Here is a 10,020-nt window from a genome sequence, read left to right as displayed (position 1 = left end):
CACACGGTCCCCAGGGGAGAGTATCCAGTGGAGGGTGTCGGGGGTGCACTGGCTTGGGTTCCCAGAGGAGCATGCCTTACCTTCTGAGAGAGATGCCCCCTGAATTCCTTTTGCTAAGACTGCAGGAACAAATTGTCACACGTCACAGACTGGGGCGGGGTGGGGGGGCTTAAACAACGGAAACTTAGTGTCTCACTGTTCTAGAGACTGGAAGCCCAGGATCGAGGTGCTGGCAGGGTGGGGTCCTTCTGAGAGCTCCAAAGGAGAATCTGTCCCTTGTCTCCCCTCTGACTTCTGGTGTTTTGCTGGCAATCTTTGGTGTTCTGTGATTTGTAGACACATTGCCTTAATTTCTGTCTTCGTGCTCATATGGCATTCTGTGTGTATGTGTTTGTGTGTCTAAATATGCCTTTTTTAAAATAAGGACACCAGTCCTATTGGATTAGGGCGCACCCCTAATTTATCTAATCACATCTACAACAAATGTATTTCCAAACAGGGTCACATTCTAAGGTACAGGGGTTGGAACTTCAACATATGAATTCTGGAGGGACACAATTCAACTGCCAACACCTTTGCTAACAATAGAAGCAAACTGCTCATAACTAATAGTAACATGTGGAAGAATCGGACGGTCATGGGCAGAAAGAGGGATGGCTGAGGAGGAGCTAGAGGGGCAGGGTTTGGGAGAAAAAGGGAAGGCACGTTTCTCCCAGAGCTACAGAGCCATCCGGCTGCAGGGGCTCCATCTGTACCCAAGAATGGGGCCCTGGGGGTGGTGCAGAGCCAGGGGTGGCCCAGTGGCCTGATGGCCCTGTGTTATATGTAGGTCACACTCACGGGAGAGTGCTGATTCTGGTTACAACAATCCATGTGGGTGGGCTCCATTGATCAGCAAGGCCCTCAAGTGAGAATCAATGTAGTCCCTGTCCCAGAGTTACTAGCTTGTTACCAGCCTGGAACGATGGCCAGCTTCACATGGAATGCCTAGGACAGAGTCCTCATAAATGTGACTTGGTGCTAGTGATCTGGGGCTTTATGGTGGTGGTCTGCTCTCCTTGAGGTTACAGGCCAGGGCTTAAGAAAGAGGAGGCCAGCATGCCTGGGCACTGGATGTGGGGTGTTGGGTGAGAATAGTCACAGTGACTTCACAGAAAGCCAATACTTCTGAGCAGCAGGACAAATGTCTCCAGGCCTCATTATGTGGATATGGTACTGTTAAATCAAGGCATATCTACCGTGCGGAAGGCACAGCCCTGTGCTGGCCTCATAAATCATAGTCCCTGCCATCAGGGACTCAAACGGGCTCGGATCTAATTTTCCAGATTTGTTTCTTTGATTTAATGGAAAATACATTTCTATTTCCTCACCACACTATTTTTATATTTGGGCCAGAGTTAGGTTCTCAATCTTCTTGTTCCCATAGGCCTTTCTGCTTCTCCTGGAGTCCTATCATTGAGTGAGGGTCAGCCAGAGGACCTGCCCCAGCGCGGACCAACAGTGCTGTTCTTCCCAGCACACGAGCAGGCCCCCCAGCCCCATGCCGGCCCAGCAGTGAGCCGGGCCTGTGAAGAGGATCAAGAAGGAGGGGCGATAGCAAGAAATGGCTGTTTTGGCTTAAAGTCGTGTTGGTATGCTCATGTGTGACTTGTTTGCTTTTTTGCTTTGGGTTTTTTAGACACCCATGTCACTGGTGAGAATAACAAAGAGTCCTCTGAACCTTAACTAATTCCTGGCTTCCCCAAGTTGGTAGCCAGAGGGGTGTGGAGATGAATGTTATATATGGCCATGTAGCCGGGGATTGCTGGGACCCAGTGTAGATGGAGAGTTGGTGCTTCTCAGATAAGATAAAGCTACCGAGAAAGTAAAATTGTTATGGGAACAATGGGTCACATACAAGGACAAGCATGATTTTGTTTTGTTTTTTTTTGATTTGTAGTTTCCTCATGGCTTGATTTACTTTTTTTTATTATAGGATTGTAACTCTAGATTAGACATGAATCTACGAACTGAACCACAAGCCACTTAAAAACATCAGGACTAGTAAAATAAGTTTTTCTGCCAATTTTTTTTTTTTTGTCCTGACAGATGTGACTTATCTTTGACAACCTAATGGCCCAGATGAAAGAAATCTCAATAAAATGAAATATGGACTGCAGTGTGATATTTCCACCAAATTACATCTTTAGGTTGGTGTTTGTGTCCTCTTTGCTTGATTGACTGATTGATAGGTTGAGAAAACAATTGTCTAGATCAGTTGTCAGGGCCAAGATACCAAAACAATTACAAAAGGACTCTTTTTCATTCTGATTTTTCTCACTCAATAAATGCCATGCTTCCCAGACAACTAGGAAACAAGATTAAAGATTTCAGTCAACAGTGTCAGGGCACTGATCTTTCTCTCTCTCTTTTTCTCTCTCTTTTTGCCTTTTCCTGAAGCTTGGATGACATGGGAAACCCACAGAGTCCCCCCTGTAGGCTGACACAAGTTGGGGACAAGATGAGGTTTGGCACTGGGCTGGACTCAGGCAGCGGTGTCAGGTGGCCCCGGGACCTCCCTTCCCCTTCTCACTCTGATCTCTGCCCACAGAAGAAGGAGGATTCTTCTGTATTTTACCACAGCATGGAGGTAGCCGGTGGTCCCAGATGTTGAGAAGGGCCAATGGAGCAACATGGCTCCAGCAAAGACAGGGGGCAGCTTTTGAATGATTAGAAATAGCCTAACTTTCAGTTATTTAGAAGCCACCTGAAGATTTCCAAGGCAATTTTCATAACTTCTAACAATAGCCTTTTCCAATATAATTATCTGCATCTGAGAGGAGAAGAGATTGCAGTACAAAGAAAGGAAGTTCTTGCTGTAGACCTCAGATGAATCCACCCCATTTCTGTAGCAGGAAGACTGGTTATCTGACGTCCTGTCCCTCTGTCCCCTCCCTCCTTGTAAGTATAATGGCCACACCATTTATCCTTGGGGCTGCCTTTTCATAGCAGATGCAAGGTGCTCTGGGCTCTTGGAAACAGACATTCTCCACTCCCATAAGGAAGAGGGAACAGAAAACATTTCCAGCTTTCTGAAAAGCAACATGTTTTCTGTCTTGGCCTCTTACCATTATCCCCAGCCCCGCCCAAAAAAGTCAGTATTCATTTTGATGTATAAAAGCAACCGCATCTAAGTTACCTTAACCAAGAGACAGAGCCCCATAATTCAAGTCAAAAGTAACTAAAAACAGAATGGAAAACACATGGTAAAGAATGGAAACAGCATGTCTATTAAAATACCTTTGCAATTTGCTTTATCTCTCCTTCCAGACATCCTGCCTAGAGTGGTTTCCTCCTGCCCTGTACCAACATCCCCCCTTCCCCCTTTCCTTAGACAGCAGTCACGAAAAGCAGCCTTTGATGTGGGGCTAACCGCTTAACCACCCCCCAGCCCTTCTGCCAAATTACAGTACTGGCTGGAAGCCCAATGCCTGCTGCAGAGGGGTGGGCCCTAATCCAATAGGACTGGTGTCCTTATAAAAAAAAAGGCATATTTAGACACACAAACACATACACACAGAATGCCATATGAGCACGAAGACAGAAATTAAGACAATGTGTCTACAAATCACAGAACACCAAAGATTGCCAGCAAAACACCAGAAGGCAGAAGGGGCCAGGTCCTCAAGCTGTGATTTGTCTTACATAGTCAGTGGCAGAGAAGGGAGGTGGATTAGACCACACTACGTGAACCATCTACACTTCCTCACTTAGACCCAGATAGGACTGGGGTGGCAGATGCTGCAAGAGAGGGCGTGGAGTTCTTGATAATTAGCCAAGTTGTTTTGTTAGCTTCTCAGAGATTTCTACTCACATGTCCCTTTCACCCTTTGGTGAAGGCACAGGGTTCTGTTTTCATTTTTCTTTCTTCCTTCCTTCCTTCCTTCCTTCCTTCCTTCCTTCCTTCCTTCCTTCCTTCCTTCCTTCCTTCCTTCCTTCCTTCCTTTTGCGCAGGGGCAGAGGGAGAGGTAGAGAGAGAATCTTAAGCAAGCTCCACGCTCAGCATGGAGCCCAATGCGGGGCTCAATCTCCTGACCCTGAGATCATGACCTGAGCCGAAATCAAGAATAAGATGCGGGCACCTGGGTGGCTCAGTCGGTTGAGTGACTGCCTTCGGCTCAGATCATGATTCCGGAGTCCCGGGATCGAGTCCCGCATCGGGCTCCCTGCTCGGCGGGGAGTCTGCTTCTCCCTCTGACCCTCCCCCCTCTCATGTGCTCTCTCTCTCTCATTCTCTCTGTCAAATAATAAATAAAATCTTAAAAAAAAAAAAAAGAATAAGATGCTTAACCTACTGAGCCACCCAGGTGCCCCTTGTTTTTCTTTTTTTTTTTTTCACAAAGACTCACATATGTACGACTGATCTAGTAGGTAACTGTTTCATTGGTTCTAGCCTAAGGGATCAAGTAGCCTTCTGCAGAGAGAGAAAGACATCTGAGGGGCTGGTAGGAGGAAGTGAGGTGCCCTGGGCACTGTGAGGGTTTAGGAGAAAGGAAATCTGCAAATATCTAACACTTTGATAGCAACCCACACTAGGAAGTGCATTTTTAAGTCCTAACCATATCACATAGCCCCACAGGTAGTGTTGACAAAATATGCCATAAAATAATTCTTATCCTTATGATGTAAGGTGATTCTTTTTCTTTTTTTTTAATCTAGTCAATGTTATGTTATTGTTAGGAATATGTAGGTCTCAATCCATTACATAGGTATCATGGCTCACTATAATTATGAAACGGACCCTCGTTTGAACAACTTGCATTTAGAGCAGACTCAGGCAAGGGAGATTTTCTTGTGAACTCATGGTTCCCATATGAACCTGGGGAGTCACAACAGAGAAGACAGGCACCCATTTTAGGAAAACATCACAAAGGGAAATCAGGCTACGAGGTGGGACCTGCAGCTCTCAAATACTAATCATCTCTTGGAGAAAGAAACACATGTGAATTTAACTCCGTGGCCAGAGTGTAGGCATCACATCCTTATAAGGAATCTTACTTTGAGGTTTCTTATCTTCCTGGCAAAAGGAGTAAGAATGTCTGAGGTTTCAGGAAGCTTATCCACATTGAATAATCCCTCTACATTATTGTGTTTCCAGAAAAGGCAGCTCCCCCAGGGACCTTGGTGCATGTGACTGAAGCTTGGGGCTCAGAGGTTATATCTGTTTGTTATACCCGTTGACCTGGCATATTAGCAAAAACACTCTCTTTCCCCTTCAGAGTGCCGCAGTTTGGACCACAAATTCTATGGTCACCTAAGATGGATAATTAAGGAAAGTACATCTATAGCACACAATCTATATTATTATTATTATTATTGTTTGGTCGCAAAAACATAGAGCCCACGTGTTTATTTACCTCTAATTTCTTTAGAGGTGTATACTTTTAAGGTGAGTGTCAGAATAATGCAAATGGGTACCTCCTTCTAAAATTCAAGGTCATGGTGGTCATGACCTGTCATGCGGAAGTGTGCTTGTGGCCTTGTCCTCAGTCCTGCTCACCTGGAGGCACTGAGCCCTCTCTACCATGGCAGCTCATGACCCGGCCTCAAGTGGAAGGAGGGAATATGTGTCTATTTAGGGACAGCCCTGTGCCCCTTGAGGTGAGGTCTGGACAGAGTTCAACTGCCACAGATTTGGGAGTCTTGCTGAGCTGTGGATACCTCATCTTCCCCAAACTGCCATCCGTTCCCAACTTCTGGTCTCCTCCCTCTTCTTCTGTACCCACGTAAGGCTTCTGCCTTGTGTCCTTGCCGCCCAGGTGGAGTAGGGTTCTGTCCCGAATTGTTTCATTTGCTGGGCCGTGGAATTGCCTCCCAGCTCCTTCCAGACCCTGAGAGGTTGAAACCATCAGAGGCCGCCAGCCCGACTTGGGGGCCTGCGCATCATTCCCTCGTGTGGCTGACACGTGGCTCACTGGCCCTGTCCCTTTGTCTCCTGGTGTTCTGCTGCTTGCTGACATTTCCACAGTCCTTGTTGCTAAGACCCGGGCCACCTCCCTTCCTGTCCCAGGTCATCTGTGTCACTGGGCTGTGTGTGCCTCACTGGAGCACCCTGAGCTAGGTACCCCCAGGCTGGTCCAGCACCTGTGGGGCATCAATAGGCTCTTCCTCACCTGCCCTCTTACCGTGGGGCGTCCTGGCTCCAGGTCCACTCTGGACTGCCTGGGCCCTTCACCCCCATGGGAGGTGCAGCCTGTCTCTAAGCAAGGCTTTCATTTCCACTTTGCAACCTACTTTTATCATATGTCTGTAGTTTCTTGAAAGTCAATAATATGCTTGAGGACGAGGTGAGACTGATTATTTTTAAGAGAAAGTGACTTTTAGAATGAGCTGTGAATCTTTGGCATCCTATATTACAGGGGAGCAGGGCAGAAGGAGTGAACCTTCCTGTTTCATGTCCTATCCAAAACCCGAACCTGGGCCCCAAGCTTCCCATTTTCCCTTCATTACAGCAAGGGACAAAGATTTGCTGAAAACCAGAGGCCTTGCTGGGTACTACAGAAGTGTAGTGGTCAAAAAGTCAGCTGGGATTCACCTCCCAGGTCTGCCTCTTCGTAACCCGTAGGTGGAATAATGGCTTCCTGAAGCTCTTCACATCCTGACGTCCAGAATTTATGAAGGGATTTTGCAGATGTGATTATGTTAAGGGTTTTGAGATGGGGAGATTATCCCGGCTTATCCAAGCAGGCCCAGTGTAATCATAAGGGTCCTTATAAGGAAGCAGGAGAGTCAGAATCAAATAGAGATTGAAGATGTTACCTTGTTGGCTTTGAAGGTGGAGTAAAGGGCCATGAGCGGATGAATACAGGCGGCCTCCAGAAGCTGGAAGAGGCAAAGGAAAAGATTCTTCCCCTCGGGCCTCCAGAAGGAGCAGAGCCCTGCAGAAACCCCGATTTTAGCCCTGTGAGACCCACGTCAGACTCCTGACCTCTAGCACCGTGAGATCCTAAATTTGCGTTGCTTTCAGACAATACACTTAAGGTAATTTGTTACAGCAGCCAGAAGAAACTCATACATCAACTCTTATATCCTCAGCTAAGGCACTTTTCTGGGTTTCAGTTTGTTTTCTCATCTGTAACCTGGGATGATAATACTGCCCACACCACGTGGTTGTTGCGAAGACAGGACAATGTGAAGCGAGTCAAATGCACAGTGGGCTCTCTGGCACATGGTGTGTGCTCAATTAATGATTGCTGTTACTATTATTATTGCCTTGTTCAGTCCTTACAAGTACTTTAAGAAGTTACTGTTATTAGCCCCATTTTACAGATGGGGTTCTGGGAAGTTGCAATCTTGCCTGAGCTCCTTGTAAGGGGCAGGGCTAAAAGCCAAGCAAAGGCAGCCTGACTCCCCAGAACCCGCTGTCCTCCCTTAACAAACTGCAGATGTACTGGGAGTTTTCACAAGGACATACAAGCTGTGGCCCCGGAGAACTAGACTTAGACCCTAACATGAACACTTTGCGATGGCTGATGGCATGAATTACAGTGGAAGAGTTTCAGAGAATTCAAATGAAATACATAAAATTGGGTTATGGAGCCTCCAGCCTTCAACACATGCTTACGTAGCACCTACTACACACCACCTACTGTTGCAGATGCTGGGGATACGTCAGTGAACAAAACAGAGAACCTCTGCTTTCATTGGAGCTCACATGTTATTAGGGGAGAGACAGACACCAATATACATGGCACTTTGTGGGTGTGTATATGTGTGAGATGATAAGTGCTTTGAAAGGAAAGTAAATCAGGGGTGCCTGGGTGGCTCAGTCGGTTAAGCGTCTGACTTTGGCTCAGGTCATGATCTCAGGGTCCTGGGATTGAGCCCTGCAAGGAGCCCCACCTGGAGCCCCACATTGAGCCCGGGTCAGGCTCTTCACTCAGCAGGGAGTCTGCTTCTCCCTCTCCCTTTGCCCCTCCCCCACTCCTTCTTTCTCTCAAATAAATAAAATCTTTTTAGAAAAAGAAAAAAAGTAAATCCGGGTAAGGAATAAATCAGGGCAACGAGCTAGAGAGTGTAATTTTAGATGGGATGTTCAAGGGTGGTGCTAAAATTGGTGGGAAGGAGGTGTGTGATTTTCTTGGACGAGAGCCTGATCGGATTGGTGGCACCAGCAAGTGCAAAGGCCCTGGGGTGGGGGCAGCTGCTTGGCACAGGTGGGGAAAGGAGGCGAGAAAGGGAGGAGATGAGGTCAGATTTCAGGGCCTGGATCTTGTCAGTCTGTAGGTTACGTAGCAATAGGATTTTATTGTGATTTGGGAAGCCATTGGAGGGTTCTGAGCAGGGAAGAGACGCGGTCTAATTTAAGTTACAAAAATGATACATTTTAAAAAGAGACCTGTGGTTCAAGTGAGCTCATGTAGGCCTCTGGAGCTGCATTAGCTGCTCCTGCCCGAGGCTGGCAGAGGTTTGCAGACGCTTCCCAGGAAACAGTGAAGTGCCCTGTGAGAAAGTAGAAACAGCCCTGGGACGGGGTGCCAGGATCCTGCCAGAGCTAATTCACAGCGAGACTGGAGGATTCTTAATAATAGTGTCTGAAGGGTTTATCGATACTTCTATCCAAATTTGATTCTTTAGCTGATGTTGAACATGCCACTGTGAATTTCCAAACCTTCTGACTTACTGAGAATTCTGTTTTATTGAGAAGATCCTCAGTCGGACCTCTTTGCTGCCCTCAGTTTCTCCATCTGAGAGTATTTTAGACATGGCATTGTGGTCGTGAATACTTCTCCCCTCACTTGGATGATTGCCCATGCTGGCTAATTTGAGTGACAACACATCTGCAACTGTTCATTAGATTTTTGCATTTTCAATTTGCAGGAATAGGGAGAGGGGCGCCTCAAAGGAGTTTGTCTTAGGCACTTTCAAAAATCTCTTGGCTTTCTTGACATTGAACACACATTACTCTTTTTTTTCACAGTACCTAACTGGAAAGTCTCGTTGACCTCTCTCTTGATTTAGGGATTGGAAGGGCATAATATCTGGTTTATTCAGGGTCATTAAAGTTGGGGTTGTGAAATAAGGAGACGGTTCTCTCTCACCGGCTTCTTCGTTCACTGAATTATATTTAAAGAGAGCAGAAATGTTGTTGTTTCCTAATAAATTAATCAAGAGATTCTGAACAAAGTTGGAGAGATTTTGAAGAAGGAACCTCATGTCTAGAATTTATTCAGCATCTCCAATCCTCTTTCCCTTCCCTCAACACACACACCCCACACTTACACGCACGTCCTCTCGTGCACACGCACACACACCACACTGACTGAGGTGAACAAGAACTCCCAAGCCAAAGAATTTACTCCTTAAGGATATATTATCATCAAATATTAGTGTTTATTGCCCAATGAAAATCCCATTTAAAGAGGAATTATTACAATCATTAATTATGTCCTTGTGTATCAAGAATGGAAAAGGAATACCAAACCTGTTTCCAAGCCAGTATCACAGAAGGGAAGAATACTAGCTAACAAGGAAAACTTCTGGCTCCTTCCTATGCATCTTAACACTTCTTATGCCTGAATTAAACACAACAATTTAGTCCGGCAAATATTTATTAGGCAGCTGCTGTGTGTAAGGCACCGTGCTAGCTTTCAGGGGTCTGACTAAGAAGATTAACACCTTTCCCATGCTCTTGAGAAGGTGCTGGGAATAAAGGAAGAATTTTATTTTATTTTATTTTTTTAAAAGATTTTATTTATTCATTTGACAGAGAGAGACACAGCGAGAGAGGGAACACAAGCAGGGGGAGTAGGAGAGGGAGAAGCAGGCTTCCCGTGGAGCAGGAAGCCCGATGCGGGGCTCGATCCCAGGACTCTGGGATCATGACCTGAGCCGAAGGCAGACGCCTAACCAACTGAGCCACCCACGTGCCCCAAGGAAGAATTTTAAAAAAGAAAAATAAACGGTAAGTGGAAAGCCCTCACTCATTTATTTAAAAGATTCTATTGATTTATTTTTGTGAGAGAGAACACGGAAGCATGA

At 46.1% G+C, this 10,020-nt stretch overlaps 1 protein-coding gene across 2 annotated transcripts in view; it reads right to left on the bottom strand.

Moving 5' to 3' along the window:
• The window catches only part of FHL2 (four and a half LIM domains 2), a 131,295-nt gene that overhangs the window by 116,409 nt on the left and 4,866 nt on the right, over positions 1-10,020 (bottom strand). The window lies entirely within an intron of this gene.

Source organism: Leptonychotes weddellii, chromosome 10, assembly GCF_054177405.1.
Source record: "Leptonychotes weddellii isolate Sample4059 chromosome 10, ASM5417740v2, whole genome shotgun sequence".
Taxonomy (NCBI): domain Eukaryota; kingdom Metazoa; phylum Chordata; class Mammalia; order Carnivora; family Phocidae; genus Leptonychotes; species Leptonychotes weddellii.
The sequence above is the reverse complement of the archived record's forward strand: the minus strand, read 5'-3'. Positions and strand labels throughout refer to the sequence as shown.